This window comes from Aptenodytes patagonicus, chromosome 16, assembly GCF_965638725.1.
Source record: "Aptenodytes patagonicus chromosome 16, bAptPat1.pri.cur, whole genome shotgun sequence".
In the NCBI taxonomy this organism is placed as follows: domain Eukaryota; kingdom Metazoa; phylum Chordata; class Aves; order Sphenisciformes; family Spheniscidae; genus Aptenodytes; species Aptenodytes patagonicus.
The window spans coordinates 9335847-9346719 of NC_134964.1; positions in this window are offsets into that span (position 1 = coordinate 9335847).

Below are 10873 nucleotides of genomic sequence, written 5' to 3' on the forward strand. Positions count from 1 at the left end.
GGGGGATGCCTGACCCTACCAAGGTGCCCGCAAAAAATAATTGCCGTGTTTTAAATGAACTTGCGGCTAACCGAACCGGGGGAACCGATAGGAGTTTTGTACCTAGGAGAGGGGAGGTGGAAATGCAGCGTTTCAGAGGGACTGGTTTACCCCCCACAAAAACCACGTTTAACTGTTTGCAGGTTTGAGGAGAAAGTCAGGATCTCTTCTCAAAGTACCACAGGGAAGAATGGAATGCAAAAATGAGTCATTTTTGCTAAAAATTGTTGTTTCTAGGTCTTTCAGCCGATCCTCTCCAGTTCTCTCTTCTCTCCTGCTTCCTCTCCCCCTTCTGCAGCGAATATTTTGGGAACTGCAAGGAAATCTAAAGCCTGAATCTTTATTTGCGCAGGCCGTTCCACTTAAATATTAATTGAATGTGGGTTACAGGGCGTTTACTATTGCAAGTGGGATGAAACACACACAGCAGGAGATGGGGGAAAACAAGACAAGGACAGTCCCAATATGATTTCTATTCAGATTTGTGATTCCGTGCACCAAAGCCACCCTGCCAGCTCCAGCACCCGGGCAAGCGGCAGCAGGAGCCCGGAGTCCCTTGACCACTGGAGGGAGCCCATATTGTGCCAGAATGCAACAGAAATACTACGCGGAAGACAAAAAATAATAAAATATGAAATATCAGATCACTGTAGTCAGAACAAAGTGTCTTCTCCAGGTCAGACCATAATCTCTATATATGCAAAATGTTAGAAAAATCAGATTTAAATGTCCCATTGTACTTCATCAGCACAAAGAAAGGAAAAAAATTATTAAGAACAAGGCTTTTTTTTTCCCCCCACGTTTTGAATGTCAGTCTGGCACCTTTCACCAGGAGTGAATTCATACACCACGACGGTGGCAGACCTGGACTAGACTGAAAATGCCCTTGTGCTCCTTGGCTTGTGCAATCCCAAGAGCAGCAGCGATGCCGCCGCAGGAGCAGTCAGCGCAGCTCCCGGCTTGCTCTTCTTACTTAAATGTAGGTCAGCACCTATAGACTCCTTCCCACAAAGACTGCCCCAGAGCAGCAGGAGGTTGCCACACTGCTGCTTTCGAAAGAGATTTTGCTCTTCTGATAAGCCAACAACCCCAAATAAGCAGAACAGATAAAGCCACGTGCCCTTTTCGCCTGCGTTGTGGGACAAGCATTCTCATACTCATAATGTACCTACAGGAGGCTGCCCTAGACCAAAAACTTTGCTTGGCAATTGCACAGAGGAATGTTTCTAGTCAAACGTGGCCCTAAATTATGTGTTGTGAACGTGCAAATATTTGTAATTCAAAACACACTTTTAACACACAAATATTTCCAAGAATGGCTGGTTCTGCAGAGTGATGCCAAGTTGCTGGAGACCCTGAAATGTGGAATAAAACTGAAAGTGATTTGTGTACTAATATGTTTTCTTGGCCCTGACAAAATTACCATAAAAAGCATGATGTAACCTGAGCCGCACAGACACAGAGAGCCCCTTGTGTTTGATACCCATGTTCTAAAATACTATCTGTAACGGGTAAAAATGCATTCTAGTAAATCATTTCTTTCTTACCTGAGCCCTTTTACCACTAAATACAGGGCTTTATCCAATGCACATTTGATTTTTTCCCCCCCTGCTCTGGTCTCCCTCAGGGGTTTTGCGCTCCCTGCTCCCTTGGCTGTGCTCCCTGGGAGCTCGCAGAGATCCCGGGCGCGTTTGCAGCCCCAGTGCCGTGGGCTGAAGCTTTGCAGCGGCTGGTGACTGCTGGCACCATGTACGGTACATCTGTCCCCTAATAGCCCCCTTGTCCTGCGCTGAGCCACCATCGCGGGACCCCAGCGGGGCGCAGGCTTCTCCTCGAGCTTTATTTTCCAGAGCTGCTCCGGCATGGGAGCCGTCGCTTCGGGCATCCGCTGCTGCCTTTGAACTCCCTCCTTCCCCCCAGCGCTCAGGTAGTCTTTTTTTGTCACACATGAGTAAGAACAGATGTGATCTAGTGTGAAGGGAAGGAAAAGGGACATATGATGCCGGCGGTTCATTGCTTGCAGAGGAGGAGGAATTCCTGCTTTTGCACCGCTGCCTTGTAAACCTCAAATTTCTCAATACGCCCGTGTCTCGGGGCTGTGACCAAAATGTTCAGAGGGGTCTGGACACGTTGAATGGATGCACGTGAGTGTGAGGAACCACGCAGGTATGGTGTTATCTTTGCTGAGAGTGACAAAGCTAAGCCAAGCAGAGGTCTTCACGCAAAGTATTCCTCCACTGTAGACTTTACGTCTCTTGCTTATTTTTCTATGATCCAACCGAGTACAAAAGAGGGTCAAAATAGTCACCGAGCTCTTCTTAACAAGCAATAACGAGCACACACAAAATTAATCTCAAAGCCTGACACCAGCACTAGCCATGCTTTAATGACCAATGCAACCTCATGCCTTAAGGAGAGTCTGGTGTCTGATGCTGAACAAGATTTCCTAGAGCCCACACAAGGTGAAGCTACACCTCAAAAGCCCTCCCTTGTCTGAGCTGATGCCCCGTGATAGCTACACGGGGAGGGCAGGTTCCAGGACACAACAGGCTCTTCCACAGGTTTCCAGGGGAGTTATGGATGTACAAGACACTTGCATTGAGTCCATTCCCACTGAAGGATGCAAACACATCCCTCCTGGCCACCCTACCAACAAACTGCATCTTTAGGGCGAACACTTAAATGAACTTACAGGTCATTCTTTTTACGGAAAGACTCATTTTAATAACTTATGTTTCTCTCCCCACATTTTCATGCAAAAAGAATAACTGTTCTTTGCCCACTTGGTGGGACCGTGCCCCGATGAGAGACAAACACACGGGGTGGTTGTATCTGGCTATGAAATGTCCTCTCCATGGCGCTGGCCCAAAGCAGAAAGGACTCCTGAAAACACGGTACCCCGGGTCCCTCCCGATCTCTGGCACAGACGTTTAATATCAGCAAACCCACTGCAGCGAGCATCAGTCTGAAAGCCCATCTACTACCGCTAGGTTGGATGAGCTGGTTTCCCTTTTCTGTATAGTAACCCATTACTTCAAACACTTGCCCAGAAAAGGTAACGTCTGGATTCAATTCCCCCCCGCAACCTGAGAGACTCTAACCTGTATTTCCCACGAGAGAGATGTAGCATGATGCTAAACAGCAATCTGGTAAGGGGGAAAAACAAGGTATTTTTTATTCTTGCTCTCCAAGCAGAGCTATTGTATAAACAAGAACACGAGTGTCCTGAGGCCAAAAAGCAAGCAAGAAGTGCATGACTCTCTATGCTACTTGCCGCGGCACACAGCAGCTGCGATAACACGTTCTGCTTATTATCAATAGTTGTTTAACATTAAATACATAATCTGCCCTGAACAGAGGGGTCACAGCCCAGGACATGACCCTATAGCTGACCCTATAGCTTACTCTGGGGGGGAGGAAGCAACGTTTTAGAGGTTGTAACATGTGAACGCAGCACCCCGAGTTAAGTCTAGAGGCTGGAAAAATGTGCAGAGATGCATCATGCTCCTGATAGTAAAAGTGTTTCCAAGAATAGGTTTCTCTTGCTCTGCTTTTTACCTTCATGGACATCATTTATTGGTACAAGGGGGTTGGAACAAGCAGAGGGATGACGCAGACTATTCTGGTGGCACAGAGAGTGCTCATCATCCAGGCATGGCTGCAGATGTTACAGAAAACCCACCACTGAGTGTGCAAAACCCCAGTGAAATACTGAAGTCGTTACACCTGGCACTGGCAGGCTGACGGGGGGACGCCAAGCCAAGCGTCTGTAATAAAAATCCTGCAGCAGAAAGGGAAAAAAACCCGATTACCCAACCTTTCAATGAACTGGGAGGAAGGTGCCAGTGCTTCTTTGCTGAAAAGGCCTTTCAGAAAAAGGTTTTTCAGGGTCTCCTTCAGGTTGTTGGTTTTTATCTTCATCCCACACAGAGCCTCATGCATGTATGGAAAGCACTGGAGCTGTTTTCCTGACATGCTCAAAACTCGGGATGCTTTTGGTTTTCCTCCCTATTTGCAAGTCTCTTATCCTGATGGAAATAAAGCAGAGTTGGAGGCAGTCCACAAAAAGGTTAATTTGCTGTATATGCCAGTCTGACCTTTTTTGACATGGATAGCTCAAACAGCTGCACCAGAACGAAAAACCCAAGGGACAAAAATTCTTCTGAAACAAGTGGTAGGGAGGACAATATCTTCTAGCACCCCACCAGCTATCAAAACAGCGGTTAAAGGACTTGCAAATACTTAAGAAAAAAAAGAAACCCAAGTCCCCAGGCCAGGCACTGTCCCCTTGGTGCCTCTGCAACACCAGTGGCAGCCAAACACCGTTTCGTTAGCACAAAGAACAGCCTTTGGCGGGGTTTTGCAGCAGGACTCTGTAAATGAGACGTGTGACCTCAAAGGCCAGCAATGAAACAAGCCAACACATCCGACTTGTCTCCTACACTTCTGGTAGGGGACTCCTTTATACCGCAGACGCGCGCGCACTAGGTAGTGCAGGCATCACCCTCACTCCAACACCTCTCGTTCCTGGGAGCTCTTCAGGGCAAGGGATGGCAGAATGGCAAATGCTTACGGCTGCAGCTTGTTTCTAAGCAATTGGTGGGCCCTGTACTTCAATGTACAAGGTAAAAATGAGTTATTATAGCCCAAGAACCTGGATGAGAAAAAAAATACGATTCTTGAGCAGTTTTCATGAGACCAGGTGATGGGTCCAATGGTAAAAGGGTTTTTCCCAATGTCCTGGCTAATCATCGCAGGAATAATTTGACCTCTCTAAAATCTCCCCCTATTTTTGGAGGGCCATAACATCCACTTCTTTCTTTCTTTGATTAAGCTGGGAATAGTGGCTGCTGCCTTCCATCCCGTTGGTAGCAGGGAACGTTTTGGAGGGGGTTGGTGCCAATATAATGTACATTTATTGCCTGCCTTGGGATCTTTGGGTGAAAATGCTCTGATGCAATGACTATTATTCTGCACAGACTTACCAGGTATCGACACTTTGGGTTGGATTGTACCTAGGGCAGCTTCTGTATTCCTGACAGAGCTGATATGATTTATCCCTGGGGTGAGGAGGTGGGAGAGAAAGAATTGCTTGTGACAGATACTAGTCATGTTGCTTAATGAAGTTTTGCAAGGTGTTCAGAGACAGCAGGATGGGGTCAAATCAAGGAAGGTCACGCCACTGGAAGCTGCAGTCCTGAGTCAAGACCTGGCTTCTCCTCAGAGCCTGTCACTCTGCTCCCTACCTGGCTGGCGGAGTCACTCGGATTGCAAAGAATTTATTGACACCCACCCACCATCCCTGAAGTTTTATGGCAATATAGATCCATTAGAAATCCATTTTACAGAGGTGTTAAAATAACGAAGGTGAGAATTAAGAGAGCTGCACGCTGCTTGGAAAACCCACTGATCATAATATACTGCTTTAAAGAAAGTTATCATGCAGTCCCCTTAAAGAAAGTTATCAATTAGTCACTGTATCAGACATAGGAGAATTGTTCCCTGAAGAAGATTTTAGGAGGAAAGCCATTGACTAAGTGATGGATTTATCACTAGGGATTGCACGGCTCCATGGATTAAGATGACATGGCACAGAGGACTCGGAGAGCAGACCGAGAGCTTGGTGTCTCCTGGGAGGTTTGGGAAGGCTCTTTGCGCTGCGCAGGCATCGGAGCGGGGTGAGAGGCCCACGCTACTCCCAGGCAGGGTGGCGGCACGGTCAGGGAGGAGACGTGACACCAGTGGGGTGGATCAGAGCTCCCACATGTCCAGCCACCTTGGGGCGCCGGGCAGACAGGCCCACAAAGAGCCATGGTGTTGGCTTGGGAAAGCCACCTCATGCTTTCCTTCCCCCACATCTTTCCAGACCACCACAATGCGCCATGTAAGAGGAAAGCACTACGGATTTTCTGATACAGGTGCCCCACTGAAACCAGGGGACATCAGAGCTCATGTCAAACACGCATCGGTCGGCGTGTGCGTAGGGGAGATTTGTCCATCCCTGCTGCTGAGCTGTGAAACGCCCTGGGGTGAACCAGCAGACAACAAAAGCTGAAGTCAAAGTATGAGAATCTGGCATCCACTGAGGCCAGCGGGAAGACTTTAACACTACATTTTTATACCCTGCAAGAGCTCTTCCTTTCTGCTCTGTTCAGAGCTCCCTTGGCTCCCCAGCACACGTGGTGCATGGATCGGCGTGCCAATAGACTCCCTCCATCCCAGCTAAAATCTTCATTCCAAATTGGCTACAAGGATTAATTTTTTTCCATGTGTTTTTGTATCGTTTCTCCTGCAGGCAGTGGGAGAATACAGTATTTCCCTACAGGAAGCTGCTGTGTCCATGCTGGTCCTCTCATGGTGAAGGGACCAAGTGATCTGGCCACTGGAGGATGTCCCTTTCCTCTACAGAAATGCCCTCCACAATGCGCTGGAGGATGCTGCATCCTCGAGGATGCCTGTCCTACTTGCCTGCTGCAGCTCAGCTGTGCAGTTCAGATAACTGAACGTGGGCAGAGGAGGGAGCCACTGGGGAATGGCCTTTCTTGGTGGACAAACATCACCTGGTAATGCCACATCTAGACACGATGAGTGCGCACGAGCCTGTTCCCATCCCGGCAGTCTGGGGGAGGCAGCGCATAAGAAAGAGGGTTGTAGTATGGAAAGGTTGTGAATGTTTTCTAAACTTGGGGGAAACCAGGGTATTTCCGTGAAATTGGAATAAACTTGCAAAATACTTTGTTTTGATCCAAATCTACGTTTCTCAATGCAAAAATGTTTTGCGAGCAAAAAGCTGCCCTCCTCTATTGCTGCATGGCTAAAATGGCTCCTGGGGTGACCACGGGCAGTCACCCGCTGCCCACACCTCACTCGGCTCAGCTGAGCAGCTCAGCAAAGCCCTGACAAATTGCTAAGCTCTCCTGAGATAAATAATCACAAACAAAAATATTTGTGTTTACTGTGGGGATTTGTCTGTGCATAATTATGCATTAGTCATTACGAGGACTACAGGAGAGTTTTACACATGTAAATATGTTCAGTTAATTAGACAGGACTGCTTTTGGTTTGTTTCTTCTCCGCAGTCTGATCCTGAAGTCATCAAACACTCCTGGATCATGAGTTGGGTTGAACAAGATACGTGGGGAAAACAGTTCTCTCCTTCCCTGTGATGCAGCTCTGGTTATCAATATATATTCCTTTAAAATACTTCTTGTAGCTTTTCTGTTAAAGCCTCAAGGTGCTTCACGCACAATGCAATGCAACACAACCTTCACACTGTTCTCTCATGTACGTGCCTTCAAGGGGAGAGTCAGATGTATTTCTCAGGTAATACGATATAAAACATTATTTTCTTCTGAAACATTTTTAAGTGCGGCAGCTTTTAGTAATCTTCGAGCATCTTCTTCTATGTATGACAGAGTCTATTAATGTCATTTGCATGAGAAGTACACAATAAATCATTCATGCACAGTTTAGTACAGGTTAAGTGTAACAGCCTAACAGTGATTTTCTGTAAGAAAATCAGAGCAGCTCATCAACTGGTGTAAATCAGCGTTGCTCCATCAAAGCTACTGAGTCACACAAACTAATCGCTTGGCCCAGGGGAAAGCGTTAGGCAAAAAAGCAGCAGGGGAAGAGCACAATTCGTGCCACACTTGAAGGACTTTTTAGGAGAGCTTCCCTCCTAAAAAACCTCCCTAAAGAAAAATCCAGAAGCAGTGGGTCCAACGCAGCCCGGCTGGTCCAAGGTCATCACTGCTTCATTGAAGCCCCTTGGCTCTGCTGTGGGCAGGTTCCCGGTGGGTGAGGAGCGTTTTTGGGGAGCCAGCCTGGAGGCAGGGGCCAGGGAGCTCTGTGGGAAACCTTTGGCTTGCCCTGGCCACGAGGGTGGGAGAACGATCAAATCCCCCAAGAACCTGCAGCTGTCATTTAGGCGAAAGCCTTGAACAGCATCAAAACGGGATTTTAAGACAGCCCAGTGCCCAACCATTTATTGATCTCCTTTTCACTGGTTAGTCGCCCTCCACGTTTGGACCACTGACCTCATTTGCTAATGGGAGGAGGCTGTTACCTGCCCCTGGGGCAGCACGGCAAATCCCTCTGGAAGGAGGGAAGAGCCCACGCCACGGGGCTGGTGCGGTGCGGGACGGCTGGAGGTGCCAGCCGGGGAGGGGGGGGACGGACCACCCTGCTGCGCCCAGCGTGGTCCCTTATCTCTGGAAGGGAAAGGAAATTCCTTTGCGGTGATGTGGAATCTGTCACCGGCTCTGGAAACCGGCCGTGTGGGCATGAGACGCAGCCAAGGGGTCCCAGGAGGGGGGTGGTTCAAGCTTTGTGCTGGAAAAAAACCACGTTGTCCTTCACCAGCACTGATAACTTACTGTCTGTCTGCGGGCGTGGGCACTGAGCGTTTCAGCTTTGCTAAGGCAGGAGGTGAATACAAGTGCAGCTTTGCTGAAAGATGAAAATCTTTCTCCTCCCCCCCCTCTCTCTCCCCCCCCCCCCCCCCCCCTTTTTTTTCGGTCTGGTTCTTGTTCTCACTGTGGCGGCATGTGGGACAGAGGCTCATTGTTCCTGCTGCTCAGGAAACACGCTGCAGGACTGATCTTATTAGAGCTCGGGCCGTGCCCGGGCCAGCCAGGGAGGGGCCACCCGGCACATCCTCGGGGGCTCGGCACGGGGTGTGGAGGAAGAGGCAGCCCGCGTCCCCGTCCGCTTTGGGTCGTTTTGGACACTTGGCGTCCCTCGCCCAGGGCCTGATTTTCGTCAGTGCTTCGCTCGTGCTCGGTGCCTTCAAATCGAGTGCCAGGTAGTTCAAGTTGAACAGCAAAATTCAATGTGAAAATGTGGAGTTCTGCATCCAGGACCTCTGCTTTCGGAGCAGGGAGGCGCGCCAGCACGAGTGGCAGTACTGCAATGGCAAGGAATAAGCATAAACGACTCAGGTTCGCCGAAGAAATCGAGCTCGTGCAGTCATGCTGCCGGTTTCTTCCCACTGTCCCCCACTCATTTTGGAAAAAAGCATTTACCGTGCTTGACAGAGAAGTCAGGAAGATGTTAAGATCCTACGGATTTTGCATGTAGGGGGGAAAAAAGACTAGAGGAGGGCCCCCACCGAGATGCAGAGTGACTCGTTGGCTGCACTCCGGCTTTGACTGGCAGCCGGCCAGGCGACACCGGGCTGCTCTGCATGGCCCCATCCTGGCCGTGCCACCACTTGCCCAGAGGATGGCAAGAGGAGATGTGGGTGCTGGAGCTCTTCCAGCAGGCAAGAGACAGGGGCCTGTCTCAGATTTGGAGGAAAGGCTTAATTTATCCTGCTGGTTCTGGAACAACTTACTCAGAAGTTACCTGAAAGCTCAGAAAAATCAAGCCGATGTCACCCACGTGGATGGTGTCCTCCCATTCTCCAGTAAAGAGCTGCCACAAACAGCATCACCTACAAGTCTGCCCCATCCAGCCCAGCTGTGGGTTTGAGCCCCAAACTGGGAGAGTCGCTTCTTCCGAGGGCGTCTTTGTCCCTGGTGCCTGCTCGCTGCTTTCCAGCTGCCTTTGAGCGCTGCGGGAGCACTTTCTGCCTGCGTCCCGGATGGCAGCAACGAGCACGGAGGTACCAAAGAGATGGCAGCACTGCCTGGTGCTTTGCCTTTACCGCTCAGGACATCATCAGGACCAGGAATATTTTAGTCGCTGCGATTTTGCTAATAAATGTGATTTCCGTCAGGCAGTAAGGGCAGGCAACAGCGTACCGATTCCTGGGTACATGTGCTCTTTTTGGGTGCTACATCTCCTGGCCCTCCAAAAGACCCAGCTCACCCATGGGCTGCAAGGAAGGACTGTCTCTTATAGACTGATTTTTAATGCAACAGCTGAAATCTGTCCGAGTTGCTCAACTCTGCCTGATCTCAGCAGAGATGAATCTTCTAAATGCCCAGGTACCAGAAGGAAGTTGCACATTCCCAGGCTATTTATTTGCTACTTATAAAGAACATAATTTTGAATGCACTGGCTAAGTAAGAATTAATTGTGTTAAAAATTCAGGTTAACGAATGCCGTAAGAAGTTGTCTTAAGGGAAATAAAAGGGGAAAAAAAATCTCGGGCACTAATCTGGAGCAAAACCCTGATGTTAGAAGGACTTCATCTCTGTGGAAGCAGGTTACTCGTCTTTTCCAGAAGATACATGCATGCATTGCAAAATGTTTATTTTGTACTCTCTGAAGTGGTTAATCTACATGCGGAGCAATGAAAAGGTGGCTTATTAGGCTAATTGCTAATAAAAAAAAAGAAAAAGAAACCAGAACTACTGTGAGCAAATATTTAAAAACAGATGCAGAAGGCTGTGAAAACAAACACGCTCTCGTTTTTCCATGAAGTTCTCCCACCAGAAATCACGCAGTTCAAAGAGACGTCCGGTTAATACGGTACCTCCAGGCTCCCGGTGCTGAAGCTGTTCATTAGCCGCTTCGTAATTCTGTGATGCAGAACTGGATTAATGGAAAGGTGACTGGGAAGCCACCGAGGGACCTGCTAATGATACTGCTTCGTCCTTAGAGAAGTCCTCTCTAGCCTTGCCCACGTGCGGCAAAACACACACCATCAGGATACAATGCCACATTATCACAAGAAAACACTTTTGAGAGGGGAAGAAGATGTCATCGCAGAGTGGTGCTGGGAACTGGTGAAACCCAAGATGGAAAAATAATTGCATGCATGTTTTTTAATACAACAGGATTCCCCCAAGCTCATTAAAGCAGATGGAAGTTTTAAAACCTGTATTACTTTAAAAATTAATTTACAGCTGTGGGGCTTGGTGGCCCAGAGAACATTAAAATGATA